Source organism: Lampetra planeri, chromosome 31 (assembly GCF_965212315.1).
Source record: "Lampetra planeri chromosome 31, kcLamPlan1.2.h2, whole genome shotgun sequence".
Taxonomy (NCBI): Eukaryota; Metazoa; Chordata; class Hyperoartia; order Petromyzontiformes; family Petromyzontidae; genus Lampetra; species Lampetra planeri.
This window is the reverse complement of record NC_136137.1, coordinates 12,417,659-12,438,504: the sequence shown is the minus strand read 5'-3', so window position 1 is coordinate 12,438,504 and position 20,846 is coordinate 12,417,659. Positions and strand designations below refer to the sequence as shown.

The following is a 20,846-nucleotide window of genomic DNA, read 5'->3' as shown; positions in this document are numbered from 1 at the left end:
ACGCTCGCTGAATTCTTGGTGAAGAGAGCCAGATTCGATGAAAAGGCTACTCTGCCTGTTCTCGGCTTTGTACCCATTAACAAACCGATCCTCACAGCATCGTACGAAGTTGCTTACCTGATCGCAAAGCAGGGCAAACCACACACCATTGGTGAAACACTCATAAAACCAGCTGTGTTGAAGATGGCGAAAATCATGCTGGGAAAAGCGGCTGAAGTTAAGTTATCCCAAATTCCTCTTTCAAATGACACCATCAGCGACAGAATAGAGGACATGAGCAAAGACATCTTGGCTCAAGTAGTTGCAGATCTGATTTCAAGCCCGGCAAAATTCAGCCTCCAACTCGACGAGACCACAGACGTTTCCAATCTAAGCCAGCTTGCTGTATTCGTGCGCTATGTGAAAGACGACGTGATAAAGGAAGATGTTTTATTTTGTAAGCCTCTTACAACAACAACTAAGGCAGCCGATGTGAAAAAACTTGTGGATGACTTCTTCAAAGACAACACTCTTTCGTGGGATATAATTTCCGTAGTTTGTTCGGACGGAGCTCCAGTCATGCTGGGAAGAAAGTCTGGTTTTGGTGCGCTAGTGAAAGCCGATGCACCACACATCATTGTTACGCATTGTATTCTGCACAGGCATGCGTTGGCAACAAAAACCTTGCCTCCAAAACTGACAGAAGTATTAAAAATTGTAGTGGAATGCGTGAACTATGTGCGAATTAGTGGTGTGAGGCACCGCATCTTCAGTGAGCTGTGTAAAGAAATGGGCCCTGAATTCGAGGTACTTCTGTGCCATTATAACGTTCGTTGGTTATCCCGGGGACAGGTGCTGAATCGTGTTTTTGTCATGCGTGTGGAATTAGCCCTGTTTTTGCAAGAGCACCAACATTGGCATGCAGATTGCTTCAAAAATTCTAAGTTCATTCTCATTTAAGCGTACATGGCTGATATCTTCGCAGATGCAGGGCGGTGGAGTCAACATCATTGAAGCGGAAGAAAACCTGAATGCTTTTCAAAAAAAGCTACCGTTATGGAAACGACGAACAGAGAACGATAACTTCGCAAACTTTCCCCTGCTGGACGACTAAGTAAGTAAGATTGAAGATGTATCTGGAATCGGAGACATTTCTGTACCCGCGGAACTGAAGCAAGCAATTGCCACGCACTTAGATGAGCTTGCAAAGTCTCTGGACGGATACTTCCCTACAAGAGAGTCATATCCAGCATGGGTGAGACAGCCGTTCACGCTTAGTGTTGAGACAGCAGATGTCAATGATGAATACCTCGACGAAATCATTGAAATTCAGCAGAGCCAGGTTCAACAGCAACTCTTCAGAACAACAACGCTCTCAACGTTTTGGTGTCAACAAATTGTAACGTACCCTGTTATTGCTAAGAAAGCCCTGGAGATTTTCATACCGTTTGTTACAACATATCTTTGCGAGCAATCATTTTCGAGGATGCTGGACATAAAAACGAAGAAAAGAAACAGACTTTGTTGCGAAAATGACATGAGAGTGGCACTTGCCAAGGTGAAGCCGCGCATTTCTGAACTGGTCTCTGAAAGGCAACAGCAGAAGTCACACTGATTTGCAGTAAGTATTCATTATTATGTTTTTGTTTTTGTGTGAAAATCATGTTTTGCTGGTTCTCTTCTTTGAACACAGTGATGTTGATGCACGGTTCATTTTGTGCACCAGTAAAACATATACCTATATTTTGAATTTGAAAAAATCACATTTTATTTTGCCAATTAAGAAGGGTTCGGTGAATGCGCATATGAAACTCGTGGGGTTCAGTACCTCCAACAAGGTTAAGAACCACTGTTCTAGAGTCAGCATTGACTTTCTAGTAGCCACATCAATGGTTGATCCAAAGCAAAAGTAACTCGGGGGCAGCAAATCCCAAAGGGATCCTGGTGAGATGCATCGGCAAGGTGAGACGGACCCACCAGGTCAGCGTCTAGACGCCACTTTCAGCGGCGCACAGTGGAGAACTACGTCGAGCCATGCACAAGTGGGAGGCAGGGGAACAACACCTCGAGGGCGTGCCCCACTGTACGAGCAGGCTGTGCTGTGCAGGCACAGACCGTACTGGTAGAAGGGGGGATGGGGGGGAGTTGAGCAGGAAGAATTGTCTGCTCAGACAACCGCAATACAATCCCGAAAAGGTACGTCATTCAACACTATTTGGCCTTATGCAAAGAAAATATATATCTAATATTAATCACCTAACTTTACTGCATGCAAAGTTATACAATACAATCCATTATTTTACTTGAATTTGTATTACCACAACATAAAAAATTATACCTCATCTATTTATTATACCATTTATATTTTCTGCAAGTGGCAATTTCCCATGCAATCATTCATTATTGAAGCCACTGATTTTAGCATGTTATAGAGGAATGAGATTCTTGTCAGACAACAGGCATGTCGCAAGTAGTAAAATTAACATCAATTGTGATAATCAGACATGTATTGGGAAGCACAGGTCTCAGCGAGCCTTTTCTCTTTTCCTTGTCTGTCGCTGGCGATCCTGAACCAATTCATGACCTGATTTTTAAAATCGGTGGCATTGGTAGACTTTGTAAACGTGTGCTTCTTCACGGCTCCTGGAAATGTGAAAAACAGACCTTTCTTAGCCGACTTCCCACGTATATGTACAGTTAAATTTTCAATTGCACACTCAGCTCCAATATTGCTGTAGTCTTCCAAAGCTCGTGATGCTTTAGGGTTAAAAAAACACCGCTTAAACATGACAAATCTTACCCGCTTTAGTTCACACATCAATCCAATGATTATAGCTTTTTCAAATGTTCGTTATGAACTCGACAAATTTCGTTAATCTCAGGACCAACTGTTTATATTATCATTAAATGTTTACTTAATATCCTTATATATTTTCACTTTTCAGATGTGTATTATTTGGGTCTTTCAGTAAAGTCACGTAGATAGATTCAAAGAAAATAACAAGAAACTACGACATTTCAATCGCAACACAAGCGGTCGTCATCACATATGACACATTAGGTCGTCATCAGATGATGACGACCTGAAGACGGCCGCTTGTGTTGCGATCGAAACGTAGTTTTCTGTTATTTTCTTTGAACCTCAGTCACGAAAGCTTTAAGTCAAGATTTTTCGGATGTGGTTAGGATCTTTATAATTTCAAACAACGACACGATGCTTGGAGAATGAAGTTACCAGCAAAAGTGCATTGTATGACACATTAGGAGAAATCACGTGTCAAAGTCAACACTGGTTTTTTTTTCTAAGCTATGTTGCCTGAATGGATATCATCTTTTCTATATAAAAATTCAAAATTGTGGGTTTGTGTGTGGTCGCGCACTTGGCTCTCCAACGGTGGGGTTTATGTAAAAAAAGATAATAGCCAGGCACCACGCCGAAAGCCCCGCGGTCAGCAAGCGCTATTACTTTTTCACATCCGTCAACTTTAAATTAGTTTAATTAACGATTTACTGCGATTTTTGTGCGCATGACGCATGCACGACCATACCAACTCACGCGCCTTTGGTGGGGAGGATGACCCATTCAAAGTCACACGCCTTCCGTGGGCATGAGGGTCGCGTTAAAAATCCTACTGTAATCATCACAGTATGTAATGCTGTAATCATAGCAGGTACCACCACACGGGACTAGGCCTCGCCATGCTACTCTGTCAGGTGAGTACTTTGTGCTATAGAGTCGATAAATACTGCTATAGCGTCAGCGTGAGCTACTTTAGTGATAGCAGGTATCACCACAGTCGGTATGCACTGCTGTAATCATAGCAGGTGCCACCACAGTATGCACTGCTGTAATCATAGCAGGTACCACCACAGTATGCATTGCTGTAATCATAGCAAGTACCACCACAGTATGCACTGCTGTCATCATAGCAGGTGCCACCACAGTCAGTACGCACTGCTGTTACATTTTTAAGAGTAGTTTTGAAATATTTTTAAGACCCGGGCAACGCCGGGTACTTCCTGCTAGTACATAATAAATCAAATTATTTTAGACCCCTTTTTTCAACCACTGCTGGATGAAGTGAAGACCATCCATACTTGTGTTGATCACGGGGGTTGTTAAACTATATAGTTCAACACACTAATCTGTGCGCAGTTGGTATCACTCACCACTGATTTTGGCCATTTCCGATATAGACCTCAAATCATTAAGTTCATCGTGCAGTATGCTAACCACTGCGTCATTATTTCACCTTCATAAAAAATGACAACAAACCCCCACAATTCTCATAAAGCTTTAGCGTGCATTCAGATGTCGTAATTATCTGCTTAATTTTGCCATTGTTTTTAGTATAATAAGTAGCATTTATTACTGTTTTTCCCGAGCTTCTTCAACTAAAATTATCTATATTCATGGAACTCTTTTTTGAGAGTAATTACTTTTCGATGTTATTCATGGCATTTTTCCTTGAGTGAGCTTGTCCAGGGTAATGTAAGGGGAGAGCCAATGAGAGAATACATCCTTGGAAAATTCACACGCCTACTTTTATTCCCTCCTCTGCACGTGTTTAAAATCGCGCTCGCAATGAACTATGAGGAAGTTGTGCTCTGCAGGTACAGATTGCAAATACGTAGCACTGTAGATATCAGACGAGTTCCCCACAGACACATCGAACTCCAAAGGGAAGCGTCCAACTCGTGCTTGCACTGCTGTCTGCCTCCCCTCATCTACTATGGAGGGAGCATCGCTGAACTGGCAGTGGTATTTCCAGTGATGGCACACTCGAGAAAACTGTTGGCTGCAGTGCTTCGATTGCCGCTGAGCATACCAGTAGGCAATCACGACCAGGCTTGACTCAGACATCATCGAATTATTGGCACGAGCATCGCTCAAAAGTAACCAAGACGTTTTAAGGGCATATTCCATAAAGTATGTGTAATAGATTGTTTTGCTTACTGAAAATAATAGTCCGCAGAAGAAGACCCTCGAAAGCGATTTTTTGTTCTCCTCTCCCTTGCCAGTTAAATTTAACTGCAAGATCCTTTGTCATAACAGCACTCATCATATTTCTTACAGTGGTCTTTAAATCAGCACGCCCATATCCGGACAATTTAGAAACCTGAAAATAAAAACAACATGTCTATTTACAGTTTCCAGGAAAAAAAAATATGCAAACACATTTACTACATATGTACATACAGGTATGAGGTATGTAAGATTCTAAATTTGATGGACAAATCAATGTTCTTTGTTTAAAGCCAGGTAAGAGCCTATGCAAAATCTAAGTATTGCCTTAAGAGAAATCTTCTCTCCTACCATTCCAGGGATGAATTTCCTACAAGTATTAAAGACTCATTGAAGTTTCGCTAGGTAATAAAATAATTCAACAATGTTATTATCTTGATTTGAAGCTTTGTGACTGCAGGAATCCATACTCTTTGGTTATTTCGGTAAAGTCACGTAGGTAGAAAAATAAAATAAATTTTATTATGACGTAATTAAAATTTACCAATTTTTTGCCAATGGCATCATCGCGCAATTTGGCTTCAAGAATGTCGACAGCCTCAATAGACGACAGCGGGAGGTGAAACTCTTCTATATCGAGTTTTTCACGTGCCATTGTTTGAGAAAGATGCAATTCATCCAGCAACTGGGTATTGTGTTTCACTTGGAGCTCAATATCACTCAAACTTTTTAATACTTTCTCCTCGAAGGCTGAAATATTTAAAGACACTTATTAGGAGGTCATGCATACATTCACACAGTGACGGATGACTCTGAACTGGTACTGCACCCATCCCCTCCTCTTAATCAGCTGACACTTATCAGTGCGTTGAATTTTGGTCAAAGCATTAATTGATTGATACTTTTAAAGGGTGCATATATCCAACAGTGGATTGACAAGCAGCTGTAGGTTTTTAATGCTATACATAGTGTAGTCCTCTAAACCCTATGTTAACATGCAGGCACTCTGGAAGGACGATGGACACAGTTATTTTTGTATGTTTAATAAAAATAAATGTACATGTTAAAACATTCAAGTATGTACATTAAACGATGACCGTCATAATCGACATGTATATGATTTTGGTACTGTCTTGTGAACCTTTGCCATTTAACACTTTGAGTAATACTTAATATACTATAGAGCTAAGAGCTGTGTTAGCTAAAGTCACAAGACTTCTGCCAATAATCATCGCCATCGGGCATTATCCACTATTGCATGAAGGCCTCCAGAAGTCGGCGCTATCCCTCCAGAGTCCAGCAATGCCACACCCTACCTTGCTCCTCTGCATGAGCAAATCTCATCACTCCACAACTGTGGTCTCGAAATGAATGAACCATTAATCAGTTCTGTAGGAAATTGTTCGAGCTTATATAGTGTTACATAAAGGCTAATGGGTCGAGTTCTTGAAATCAGCTTTGTATAAATTTTTTATATAAGAATAATTCAGGAATAATTGCATGTCAATGTATTTTTACGATCAGCCTAAGAAAGAATACTTAACATTGTATATTTTTTAAAAAGTCAAGAGTTATAGTCCCATGTAAATACATACATATATAAAGGTTGTATTGGGCACTTACCTGTTCTCTGGTCTATTATACCTGCTCTCGATTGCAAAAGTGGACTCACTGAGTTCTTGTTAATTGAACATGATGGCATATCTTTGTCAGAATTATCATCTGATATTTCGAAATCTTCAAATCTCAGCCTGAAATTAAATAATTGTGATAATGACTTTTATAGTGTCGTAACATGTCAAGCTATTGTAATAATAATGCGTTATGAAATTGTTATTCTTAGCAATTTGAACGTCAGTAAATGTATGATGTGATACTATTTTTACTTATGCAAATTGCCTCAATTCCGTTTGAGACCGAATTAAATATTTTTCAAGCTAACCAAACCAGAAAGCTGTTTTCAGCGTTGGCAAAAAGGCATTCCTCAGTAAAATGGAAATCTATTTAGCATTTTTTTTTCTTTCTGAAATTGTACTAACTTTGGTTACAGAATGACTTCAAGTAATTTGACTTATTACCATTGCCACTGCCGCCTTTGTGGGCCCCACTTTATCCTCGCTCATGCGATACTCTGCGTTCTCCTTCACAGTTCATTCCTCACTGACGAGTCCTAATGAGACCAATATGTTGGTGTATCCCAAGCTATTCACCGTATAGTGCATTTATGAAAATAATTCTGAACATAAGTATTTTTAGAGTAGTACATGCTATTTTACTTATATGAAATACAATATGTTCGTGTTTTATTTATTTAAGAATAAAATTGTACTATCCTTTCTCTTATAATTCCCGTATTATCAACAATCCACTGAGGCAGAAAACAATAATATAATAGTACAGTATTGCTGTGCTGCGATCAAGAGGCATCATAGAGTTTGTGGATGATTAGGTTTAAATAGGCAACACCTTGTTGATGAGACTTAGAAGGTGAAACCGGTCTATAGTTGTCTTTTGAAATTAATATTGCTGGAAAAGTTTGGTCCAGATGCCCCCTGTGCTGATGGTCTACATCATACTTAAGGTTGCTTCTTCATTCTATTTATTCATTGCTTTATTGCGTAAAACTCGCCAAGCCACAATAGTTTTTTACGTGTATGAAACACATGTTAATCAAAGGCTTGAGCTGTCTTTGTCAGTGAAAACAAAATCTACCCTAAAAAATATGACCTTTCAGAGAAAATGTTTCCTCATGGAACGTCTCGTTGTAAATTACCACCTTTTCCCTGCTTGCATCACTGCTTTTCCGGCATTCATTTCTGGGTTTTCATCAGATGCACATCCACGTTTAATAAGCTGTAATTTTGCATCATCATATGAGTCTGGAATAATCATGAACAAAATTGTATGAATAACAAGAAGTAATTTAGAAACAACAAACCAGATAAGTTTCATGTACGTTTTACCACCACGGCAGCATTGTGTTGAATATAACCAGCAGAGAACCCGTTGCTCTGCAGGAGACGGATGCCATTTTCATACTCTGCTGACAATCATTTACAGTACTCGGAAAACTCAATGTATTTTGCTTTTTAAGCAATGAAATGTTAAAATGTGTCGTGACACAGCGCCGACTGCTGTCCAGCAACGGCAACTGTGTTGTACAGTTAGCGCACACCCCGTTGAGCATATACATGGCTGTGCCGGCAGGGCGGAGGAACTGGAGCAAGGGTCACGGAAGACCTCATAGGGAGGCCCCTGGAACCCTCTGGTGGGTTCGAGAAGGGAGGCATGGCTAGGGCAGAGCCAGGCCGTACCAAGTAAAATATAAGCAGCGGAGATTGAGAGCTCCGGGCTGCCGGTTCTGGGAGCGGATTTGTCTCGTCGTGGCTGTCATCTTCGCCGCCTTTGTCGCTGCCGCCTTCGCCCAATAATTGCATGGCCGGACAGTAGTTGGCTGTCTCGGTCGACGCCAACAGTGCAACGCGGACAGGGTTGTGTCTAGGCCGGCCAGTATGGATGCGTGGTCGAGAAAGAGGAGGCTGGAGCCTCCTGCAACTACCTCATCTCCGACTAAGTGTGCGCTGTACACCACACACACGCCGGGAGGAAGAAGAACACTACATATGTACTGTGATTTTTTTTCTCTCTAGGATTTTTAAAGAATATTCTTGCATAAAAAGTACGGTAATATGAACACAAATCGAAAAGTTAGAGCGATTTTAAATTAACCGTGCATTCATTACTCCCACCACTTCGGTGTCACTTAAATATATTCCGAACTCTTCTGCCATATCAATTAAATATTTATTTGTTACACAGAAAAATTTGCTTATCCAGTTACCTAGAAAGTTTTTATAGCAAGGGCTGGCAGCCAGTAATGATAGTTATTGTTAGGGTGGAGAGGTGCATAGCCAGCAGGCAGCCTGGAGACTTGAGGCATAGGATAATTTTAATTGTCGTATTATATACTTGAGTTTATATTTTATTATGTTTCATTGTAATTAACACGTCGCATTGCCTAACTGATGTGGTGCTGAAAATGTCATTGCGGATGTCACTGTATGCTGCCGGCCCTATAGGGGCACGTCGTGCGATGTACTCACATCGCGGACATCACGTATGTAGAAACATCGTGAATGTCACCAAGCAATGCCGGCTCTAGCAAGGCACGGCGTGCAATGAATTGTCATCGCTGAAACCCCGTAGGTGGTTGTAGTACCAGCCCTAGTGAGGGCTTGGTGAGCGCTGGGATCACGCAGTGGCACCACGCGTGGCGTGCAGTGCTGTCTCCTACCAGAGGGAGTGTGAGTGTCAGCCATGGGATGAGGTTACCCTGGGCCATGGCACTCTGGTTGACCTCGAAGGCACGCAACCAGTAAAGTCTACATGGGTCCCCCAGGTGGGGGCTAGGGGTGGTCACGTGTCAGGGGAGAGATCCTACGGGAAGAGTCAAGAGAGAGTTAGAGCCGGGAGCATATAAACCGGGTCCCCACAGGGACCGGGGTTCAGCCTTGCTACCGTCATTTGAAGATCTACGTTCTACATCCACGAAAAGTCACCAACACATGGACCCGAGCCAGGGTCTGGTCCATTGTAGCTAACTCCCAGTGTGTTAGTGTAGTTTAGCTGGGTGGTCCACCACCCTAGGCTGTTATCTGGTAAAGGGGCAGCTCCCCCTTTGTGTGTTATGTGTTGGTACTTTAAATGTGTTGCTTCTAAGAAGTACGTCTGCGTCCACTACAACTGGTGTCGGTTAGTGGCCAATATGCTATTTTACTTAGCTAGCCATAGAACATGTCTATGCATCGCAGAATATGTACCAGGACATCGGATGACGAGGAGGAAGATCTCATCCCGCAAACAGCCCCGGAGGATGGAGGAGAGGTGATGCCCGTCGAGCAGAGCACTGTCCGGGCTCGCGACAGTTCACCGCTTGGTGGGAACAGAGCTTCGGGCTGCACATGGCCACCTTGCAGAGCTCCTCCAAGCCGCGGCATCCATCCTTGTGGAGCTCCAACCAGCAGAGTCGGCGGTGGTAGAGGGAGCAGCGGAGCCACTCGGGGATGACGACTCCACTGCCATTTCATGCCAGGCGGAAACCTCTGTGGTGCAGCCCGCACTCCTTGCCGCTATTTTCTCGCAGTGGTGGAGCACGCAGCCCACCAAATTCGAAGCTGCGTCGACATCGCCGGTGGACATTCCACCTCTCCGGCGATGGCTTCCCTTCGTTAAAGACTTTGCGGCCGCCAGAGGCGACTGGGTGGCCTTCAAGCAACGGTTCCTGACGAACGCCGACTTAGCTGGGTAGACGGAGGCAGAGGTGCTGAGAGCGCTGCCCGCCGCCCTTGATGACGATGCCCTGGCGGCATTTCTTATCATCCCGCCGTCGCAGAGATCCACGCTGACTCAGGCCTTCGACCAGATGGTGGCAATTTACGAGCCACCATCGAATGTGTGCCACAAGTTTGCTAAGCAAAAGAAAGAAGAACCGAGATGCCCCTCACCTTCCATAGCGCATTTTTTGCATTGGCGAAGGCTGCCTTTCCGAAAATGGACTTATGATGGAATCGACGCGTTGGTCCTCGAGAGACTGCTGGCCCTGACCAAGGACCTCAACATCGTTATGCCGGCCGTAGACGACAATCTCTCGTTTCTCAAGGTGGCTAAATGCATTTGGGCTCAGCAGCTCTTACAATGACACAAGGGGTTTGTGGCGTGTCCCGCGTCCTGTGAGGGGCCGGTTGTACCTGAAGACGTGGAGCCTGTACCAGCCTGCGCATCAACCCAGGGCGGAGGCGGGCGAGGGAATTGCATGGCGTGATGGACAAGACGACCAGCGATGGCCAATAGTCGTGTGCTACAGCTGTGGCCTGCCGGGGCATGTCTCGTCGGGTTGCCTCGTACCACAGCGACGCCTCCCTGGATCATTGTCATTATCCGTTTCACTGCACCCTAAGGCGAGTCGCAACACACTTTACACTCGGCCCCTGAATTCACATCACCCATCTAGTGCGTTCAAATCGCGTTCCGGTCGTGCATCAGTGCGGGGGGTTCCTGGTTGGAAGCGTGACGACCGACCGCTCTGACCTGGTCAGTGGTCGGAGCTGGCCCACCGAGTGGTGGCCGCGGCTGCGGATTCATCCACCATAGTTGGTTTTATAGAAGGGGTGGAAATTAGGATGCGCGTTGACACTGGTGCGTCAGCGACCATCATTTCTGAATTGATTTATTATATTTTGCCCCCTAAATGTCGGGTCTTATGCCCTGTTGAAGCTCCGTGTTTGCCGCTAATGGCGGCTCGTTGGGCATTATTGGATGGATAACTGCCGAGGTGTGCATCGCTGATGTTAAACTGATGGGAGAGTTTCTTGTTTCCACGTCCCTTGCCATTCCTTGCTTGCTCGAACAATTTCCTGGGCAGGATGCCCCTGAAAATTCAGATTGACCAGGGATGCCTGGAACTACCATCCGGCCGTCAAATGGCATTTTTGCCTTCTCTCACCCACTTACGCATGGCCAACGCTACCGTGCAAGCATTTGCACGTCGGGCGGTCAAAATTACACTCCGATTGCGGAAGCTGCTTGACCAGGGAGCGATGGCAGGTGGAATCCTTTTTGGGGCCTTCTAATAAGGCCAGTCGTGGACTGACATTAGTAGGAGCTCAGACGTTGTATCCAACGATCAGGAATTCTTCATTCAAGTTCTTAACGCAGGGTTAGACATGTCAGTCATCCAGGAGAGTACTGTGCTAGCCCATGCGTTGCTGGCACTTCCTGAGGGGAGCGTCATTGGAAATGTGGGTGTCGCGTCTCATACACAACCCCACCGGAGTACTGACGAGGGGTGGATGGATAAGCTTTGTGCCAAGAGTGTGGATTTGTCCGAGGCCCAGAAGGGAAAGCTGCGAGCGCTTTTGCGCAATTTTTAGGATGTTTTTATCAAAGGAACAGAATCTCTACCGGCTGAGTCCCATGAAAAAAGAACACGTTCGGCTGGCGGTTAACGAAATGTTAGTCGCGGACATTATTTCACCATCCACCAGCCCGTGGGGAGCCCCAATTTTACTTGTTAAAAAGCACGATGGTAGCTTGCATTTCTTTGACTTTCACAAGCTTAATAAGGTCTCTGTCGCGGATGCGTATCCTTTACCTCGGATGGATAACTCACTCGGCGCTTTGGCGGGAACACGGTTCTGTTCGACCCTTGATCTCCTATCCAGGTTCTGGCAGTTGCCAATTGACGAAACCTCGGAACCTAAGACTGCCTTTCATACACCACAGGGCTTGTTTGAATTCATTCGGCTTCCCATGGGTCTTCATTCCACACCAGCCACGTTGCAGCAATTAATGGAACTGGTCCTAGCTGGTCTCCAGTGGAACTCGTGATTTAATATATCTCGATGATGTTATCGTCTAGAACGTATGTGCGCTGTCTTTCTCAAAATGCGTGTGGCTCACCTGAAATTTAAGCCACAGAAATGTCACTTCCTCCAGAAATTGGTTCGGTATCTTAGCCACATAGCTAGCAAATTGGGAATTGCCACCGACCCAGACAAAACCGCGTTCGTTCGAACTTGGCCGACCCCCACGTTAGTGGGGGAGGTACGCAGTTTCATCGGATTTGCTTCTTATTATTGCCGCTTTGTCGCCGGGTTCGCGTCCATCGCTGAACATCTCCATGCCTTGTAAACTAAAGGTCATAAGTTACATTGGGGGGAGGAGGAGGCCGCATTTAGTGCTATCTGGGATAGCTTTGTAATCGCCCCTCCCCTGTGCTACTCCGACTTTCCTTTGCCATTTATCCTTGATACGGACGCTAGTAACACCGGAATCGGAGCTGTTTTGTCCCAGGTTGTCAACGGCGTCGAGAGTGTTGTCGCATACGGCAGCAGGGTGGCAGGGTGCTGGCTCCGGCCGATCAGCGGTATTGTTTCACGCGCCGGAAACTGTTGGCTCTTGTGGTTTTTGTGCAACAGTATCGCCCCTACTTGTACGGTAGACACTTTGAGGTGCGCTCTGACCATACAGCGCTACAGCATGCGCTGCGTGTTGACCAACCGTCAGGCCAACTTTCACGCTGGTTGGAGGTCATCCAGGACTACTCCTTTAAAGTTACTTATCGCAAGGGCTCCCATCACATGAACGCTGACGCCCTATCACCAGGATAAATTCCAAATCACGCCAATTGGCCAATGAGCAGCTCAGGGGGTTCCAAGCTTCTACACATAAGTGGGTGCCTGGGGACAGGGCCTGGTTGCACTGTCCACAGGTACCAGTGGGTACATCACCAAAATTGTTCAAACCCTGGAGAGGGCCGGTTGATGTGATTCGGGTCGTTCGGCCACAGTGTGTCCAGATGCGCTTGGGGCAGCGGTGTTGGTTTGTACATCCTCTCGTCTTAAGCCATTCATCTCTCCATATGATTTCGTACCATCTCCACACCGCAGAGGCCGAGTGTCAGGTGTGTCTGACGAGCCGAGGTGTGTGCCCACTGAGGTTGATCCTCAGGTGCCGCGCGCCTGACGTCTTACAAGCAGCTGCCGGCACCATCTCCGCTGCTTTCGGGAGAGGAGGACCCGTCGACCCGGGCTACTGCTCTTCGTGACGAGCCGGGTTCGATGAGACATTTGCACATACCCCCCTGGGACCTCCAGGGTGAGCGTGCCCACCTCCCCTGGGGGCCCAGCCATACGGACTCGATCAAAGACTCGGTTTTCGTGATCCCCATGCACACACTCTCCCACACTGTCAGTTGGTTGTCACGCTTGTTAGGTCATATCGGCTATTGGCTGCACCTAGCCTTCATTGTGCTCGCGGGCGTTGTTACATGTGGGAGGTGTTGGTGATGGAGGGGATTCCGAGTGTTCGCGTGTTTTCGGTTTTTTTGCGTGTTGTTGTTCCGGGCTTACGCCCTTTTTCCCCATTGATTATTTACATTTTTATAGTGTAATTATTGTATAGGTGGGTTTGGGTATCTAATTGGTAATTGTTCTTGTTATTGTTGAGGCACACACAGCGTTTTATCACTTTTTACTCGCTCTTTTATGAGTTACAATGATGTACAAATCAACATGGCATTAAATACCAAACCAAATAAAATAACAAGAGCATTGAAACTGCCCAAGGAATTCAAACGATCAAAATACCGTACATTGCGGGAGTAACTGATAAACTAGCCAGATGTTTGGAAAAACAAAACATCCGAGTCGGATTTGGCACGGTACATAAAATAGAGAATTTAATATATGATACAAAGATGTATGACCGAAGCTAACAACAGAAGGTATGTACAGGATTAACTGCACGTGTGGTAAATGTTATGTTGGGCAAACAGGACGAATGATCAGCACGAGGCTAAAAGAACATCAGAAAAATGTTAAATTCTCCCAAATGCAACGGTCAGAAGTAGCAGAACACGTGTGCCAACAAGAACACTCAATTGATTTTGGTAATGTTGACGTTTTGTGCAAAACTAGCTGCTACTGGCCAAGACTAATTAGAGAATCTATCGAAATGGAAAGAAATAAAAATAACTTTAACCGTTCGGATAGCTACCGTCTTAGTGCTGCGTGGAAGCGAATCATCAAATAATACATTATTTAAATGCATGCCTACAAAGGGCAGCGTACTTCAATAGGGATTACCGTTGGTAGGGCTATTTCAATAAACACAATAGACAGGAAGGACAAGTTCGAAGGGCTCGCATAATGCACATGCATAATGTACGTTGCCTCAGTAATCCCCCTCCCATCATTGTGCAAGAGCGCAGAATGGTGGTCAACACATCTACACCTCTATATAAGGAACGAAACAGTAAGACTTCTCCACGAATCTGGCTGTCACCTGATGAAGCTAGTTGTAATTACTGGCAAAACGTCGTACTCAGTTTGTAAATGTTGTGGCTTGGCTCTCCAACACACTGGTGTGCTGTACTAGTGACGAATTGGCATGTTCTGTTTACGTGACAACCTTTACTAGTTGGCTGTGTCGGGTGGTGGTGGGTTTTAACGGCACATTTATATATTTTATGCGATCTAACCCAAAAACCTCTGGTCTTCATGGGCTGAACAATAATAATTAGCACGTTAAATTATTGTACAAGTTACAATTGTACTGTATTTGTTTGGCTGTGGTGGAGGTTCTTAATGCCACATTTGTCCAGATTATTACATGGCCTAATCCAAATATGTATGATGAACCTCTGGTATATGTGTAGTCAATTGTGAGTCCCTTATGTCATCCATGGCAGAGATCAGTATTGAGGAAGGTGATGGGTATTTTTATGATAAATTAGTGAGTGACCAGACTGGCTGGAAGTGTAACTCAAGCAGCATGAAAACAGGGAGGGGTTGTTTGGGAAAGTTGTAAATAGTTGACCAATTGGGGGTGAGCTTGTATAGATGGCTCATAGGAGGGTTCTCAACCACAATTTCTGCTCATGTGTTAGAGAGAGTATTTGGCAGTAGGTTCATTGGAACTGTTTTTTATATTATTTTTAATAGTTCAGCAAGTGTCCATTGTAATGGGAAGTTACTCAATAAAGATATTTGTATTGGAATACATAAAACTTGTATTGTATCTGTTCATGCTATGTTACTCAATGCCATTATTGATATATACCTCCGTCTGTCACAATGAAGATAAAAAAAATATCATGTCATTACACGTGCGTGTGAGACGGATGCCAATTTAGATACTCTGCACCATACTTTAGAAAACTTTAGTATTTTATGCAATTTTTTCTTACTCTGAGATAACAAAACTGCCATTGGTAACTTAGTGGTGGTAATGTCACCGTGGCATTTGTGCCAATATAAGTGTACTTTAAGGCCACGTAAATTCTGAAGCTGCTCTGGTCGGAGATAATGATGCAGAAGCCATGTTAACCGACTGAGATCACTGGCAGATGCATCAGGTGCACCATCTACTATCACATTGATGTGATTCAATCACCAGAAGGTATGTTCATTGTTGTGAGTATAATTCCTCAACTTTGCATTGTTAAACTATATAAACTAAAGTTGTTGTTTTTTTTCCTGGCAGGGCCCACTGAACTATATAGCTATTTTTTTTAATCGAATTGGCTACAAATGATAGACCAATAAAGTTGCTTATCATGTGGAAATGTGAAGCAGCCAAATACTCAATGCATATTTCTAAATGTGGAGGGAAAAACCGCAGGACCCAAAAAAATATCCACAGGGAGAACATGCAAACTCCAAATATACAGGCATCAGGATCGAACCCACAGCCTCCTGTATACCAGGCGAGTGGAATATAGGCAGGAAGAAGTGAGGCCTGAATATCAAGGGGGTATTGCTTAAAGAGAATGTCGTGAGGCCAAAAGCAGAAGGTGTGAGGCTTAGACAGGAAAGAGGCAGGTTTAAGCAGGAAAGGGTGGGGCCTAAAAAAGAGAGCTGGGCTTAAAGAGTACTATGTGGGACCTAAAAAGGAAGTTACAGGGCCTAAGCAAGAAAAGGCAGGATCTAAAGGAAATGGTGTGGCCTACAGTGGAGGGGCGGGGCCATACAAGAAGGGGTGGGCCTATAAGGGACAGTGCGGGGCCTAATGAGGAACGGGCTAGGCCTAAACAGAAATGAAGCGGTGTATCAAGAGGAAAGGTTTGGGGTCTGAAGACGAAGTCCAAATAAGTGTCCTTCAATGAAATTATGCCAAAAACCTGCAAACCCTCAACTCTCAAGAAATCTATGACTGTTTTGAAATTCCCAATTCCATGAATATCATCATACACAACCATCATACACGCACATGAATGCACATACATATGTAGTGACTGTACTTGTCACTGTGGTGCCAGGACTTGCGAAGTCACGGCCGGTAATGTCATTGTGGGCAGCCCGGGTTGCGGGCTGCAGTACCAACACTAGCAGTGGTTGGGTGATCACTGGTTAACTCGGAGGCCCCGGGAGCAGTGTGCTGTGCCGGCTCCCAGTGAGGGAGTGAGCGTCAGCCAGCCAGGGTTATTCTGGGACATGATATTCTGGCTGACCTGTTGTCACGTGACCGGACAATACTGGAGGAGAGCCACCCGTGGACGGGAGCCAAGGGGCGGTCACGTGGTCCCAGAGAGCTCTCGGGAACATTCGAGGAGCCTGTATGGTGGGCGGGGCCAGCCCCAGCCCGGGAGCATATAACGAGAGCTCCGTGAGGAGCTCGGGGATCTTCAAGTGTTGGTGTTCGAAGATCCACGTCGGGAAGAAGAAGCCTCTAGCCATACGGACCGGGACCCAGCTTGTGATCCGAACCGGGATAGTGAACCGTGTCTAGTTCTGCCGTAGCGTGGTTAGATATGCATTCGAGACCCGAGCGTAGGTTGTGAAGAAGCAGTGTTGCTCCTAAGATAACGTCTGCGACTCAGTTGGACTCACTACACATGTGTAATAAACGACTGGACCACGATGTCTGGCTCAGTGTCCTTTATTCGGTTCGTGCTGTACACCCACACGGCTGTCTTTACTCTGTAGCTTCTCCACGGTGCTGACTCCAATGTCGGCCCGATCCACAACAGCAGCCCCGCTGCTGTTTCTCTCACACAGCCCCCCTTGGCTGTACTCGCTGCAACTCCTCTCTCTCCACAGCTCTGACAGCCTCGTGCTGTCTCCCTCTCTCCCTCCGCAGCTCTGACAGCCTCGTGCTGTCTCTCTCTCTCTCCGCAGCTCCTCCTGGCAGCCACACCGCTGCCTCTAACACGCAGCCCTTCTGGCTGTCTCCTCTGCAGCTGCACACCACTCCGCAGCTTCCTCTTATCTTCGGGGTTGGCTCCCGATGGCCGTCGGCGCCCCCCCCTCTCCACACTCGCCCGCGTGGCCTCACTCTTTTCCGCTCACACCCCGACTGCCTTCTCCTTCCGGTTTACCCGCTTAAGGACCCCCTACCTTTCACCCACGTCACCTGGCTCCGCCTCCTCGTGACGTCACATCCGGAAGGTCGCTTTCGCCCGCATTACACCACCCTCCCCCATAGAAAAAACCCAGCCGACCTCGGCTGAACAACACCAAAGCGTAATGCGGTGAACCGACCTTCCCCCTTAAAGGACACTAAGCATGCAATATAACAACAAGAACAACACACAAGTAACATCGACGAACGTACGGAAGCATGCGATAAATACGACGGCAAGAACAAGAACAATAACAACATACAATCAACGAAACGTAAGCGATTTTGAACGAGTGCGGGTCGCCAGCCCGTCCCGGACGGTCGGCGGCCCGCTTGTAGAACGGGGACGCGATGGAACACGAGAAATGACAGGGGGTAATTCCCCTGCTGCGATTGGAAGTCCACCGACATCTCGTGTCCCTGACGAATCAGTCTTGGTCATATTCCGCGAATGCGCCTGCAGCGGGGTCGGAAGGGTCGCCGGGCTAGAAGGTCCCGCAGCCTTGGCAGGCGCCCTCCGAACAGGCCCACTCCTCCCCCGCGGTGTCACGGTCGGCCTGTCTGGAACAGGTACGACAGGCGCTCCAGCAAGATCAATGGACGCAGGCGGGGAAGAGTCAGAGTCAGCAGCAACAGACCCCGGCAAGGCAACATTGGGAGATGACGCATCACGTAGGGGAGCAACATATGGTTTCAACCGCGACGTATGAACAAACCAACGGCGAGAACCAAACTGAACGCGCGCCGACTGTGGATTGGGAACCTCAATGAGGCGCACAGGACCATGCCAAGGTTTGTGCAATTTAGGAGAGGTCCCCGGCCGCACCTGCGGGCAATGGAGCCAGGCCAGGTCTCCCACCTTCCAGGGGCACTCCCCCTCAGACCGCCGAGCATACCGCTCGTTCCGGGCCTGGGCTTTGGCCGTAGCCACGCGGGCGTTTTCCCGCGCCTCCGTAACCCGGCGAACCGTGTCCTGAATGTATTCAGGGAGTGGTTTACGAGGTCCCTTCACCCCAGTCACAATTGCACATCCACCGGAGGCACGTTTTCCCGACCATACATAAGGTAAAACGGCGAATACCCTGTAGCCGCATGGGGCGTCATCCTGTACGCCGAAAGCACTCCGGGGATGTGCAGATCCCAATCCGATTGCTGTTCACTCACGGTATGGCAAAGCATGGCAGACAATGTCCTGTTCAGCCGTTCAACCATACCATCCGTCTGCGGATGGTATGGGGATGTCCGTACTTTCTTAGTCCCAAGGCCCGCGCACACTTCCGCCAATAATTTAGAAGAGAAATTCCTGCCCTGGTCCGTGAGGAGTCTCTCAGGCGCCCCCTTATCCATAATATACCCAAACAAAAAGGCGTCGGTAATGGCCGCGGCCGACTGATCGGGCAACGGCCAGGCCATCGGCCAACGGGAGAGGTACTCAACCCCTACCAGCAAATATTTATTACCCCTCGCCGATGGTGGAAAAGGTCCCAATATGTCCAGTGCCACCAATTCATTGACTCGAGACACCTGAATCGACTGGAGAGGCGGCACGTAAGGATGTTTCGGCGGCTTACGTCGTGCACACGCAGGGCACGCGCGCACGTGCCCTATGACATCTGTCGCCATGCCGTGCCAAAAATAATGACGTTGCAACGTCAACAAGGTCTTCTGCACCCCTAAATGTAACAGAGTGTCACAATGGAGGGTTCTAATCAACTCGAATCGCAAGGACGTTGGTACCACCAGGCGCCAACGTTCCTGGAACCCCTCCCGCCACATAAGCAGACCATCTCGGAGAGCGGTTTGCGGCCCCACAGCCGTACTCGGACTCCCATTGTCCTTAGCAGACCGCTTCCGCAAGGACACCAATGACTCATCCATCATCTGTTCCCGGATCCAGACAGACCGCGGCAGATTCAAAACCCCGTCAGCCGGTCCCGGTTCCATCGGAGTGTCCGACTTCTCGACGGCCAACGTAAGCGGCTGAGGGGGGTTTGGAATCGGCGAACACCTATGCGTCCCCGACTCACATTTACAAGGGGCGCGCCGCGGTAATCTGGAAAGTGCGTCAGCGTTCGCATGGCGCACTCCCTTCCGATGTTGAATTTGGAAGGAAAATTCCTGTAGCGTGTCCAACCAACGTGCCAACTGTCCGGATGGCTGGTCAATTTTAAGGGCATATTGCAAGGCCGCATGATCCGTACGCACAATAAAAGAACGACCGTAGAGGTATGGTCGAAATTGCCGTAGGAAAAAAACAACCGCCAATAGTTCTCTGCGAGTGACACAGTAGCGGGTTTCCGCAGGAGACAAGACTCGGCTACCATACGCCACGACACGCTCTACACCCCCTTTAGACTGTGATAACACCGCCCCAATACCTGTGTCACTCGCGTCCGTATCAAGAATGAATGGGTGATCGAAATCGGGATAATCCAATGTTGGGGCCGTGGCCAATAGATCACGCAGACTCCGAAAGGCCGCCTCCTCCGGCTGTCCCCAAACAAACTTCCGTCCTTTACCCGTAAGGAGATGCAAGGGCCTCGCAATCGTCGCAAAACCCGGCACAAATCTTCGGTAATACGAGGCAAATCCCAAAAACCGCCGAACATCCCCCACGGTGGCCGGAGTCGGCCAATCCCGGACGCACGCCGTCTTTTCCGGATCCGTGGACACTCCCTCAGCACTCACAATGTGCCCCAAATAGCGGACGGACCGTTGCAGTAGGTGACATTTCTTTGGTTTGAATTTCAATTTGGCAGAACGCATCCTCGTGAACACTGTCTCCAGCCGCGTCAAATGTTCATCAAATGTGCGGCTGAAGACAATGATATCGTCCAAATATATAAGACATGTCTCCCACTGCAACCCCGTCAAAACGAGCTCCATCAATCTTTGAAATGTAGCAGGGGCCGCATTCAATCCCATCGGGAGACAGTTGAATTGAAATAACCCCTGCGGCGTACGGAATGCGGTTTTCTCCCGTGAGGACTCGTCAAGGGGA

The 20,846-nt window shown here is 46.8% G+C and overlaps 1 long non-coding RNA gene across 4 annotated transcripts in view; it reads right to left on the bottom strand.

The window, feature by feature from the left end:
- Positions 1-415: 415 nt before the first annotated feature.
- The window catches only part of LOC144729238 (uncharacterized), a 39,550-nt gene continuing 19,119 nt past the window's right edge, over positions 416-20,846 (bottom strand). For all 4 annotated transcript variants that reach the window (XR_013587663.1, XR_013587664.1, XR_013587662.1 and 1 more), the window contains 5 exons: positions 7,722-7,824; positions 6,569-6,696; positions 5,490-5,695; positions 4,937-5,099; positions 416-2,622 (listed from right to left, as the gene is read on the bottom strand). This is a non-coding gene — a long non-coding RNA (uncharacterized LOC144729238). The remainder of the gene's footprint in view (positions 2,623-4,936; positions 5,100-5,489; positions 5,696-6,568; positions 6,697-7,721; positions 7,825-20,846) is intronic.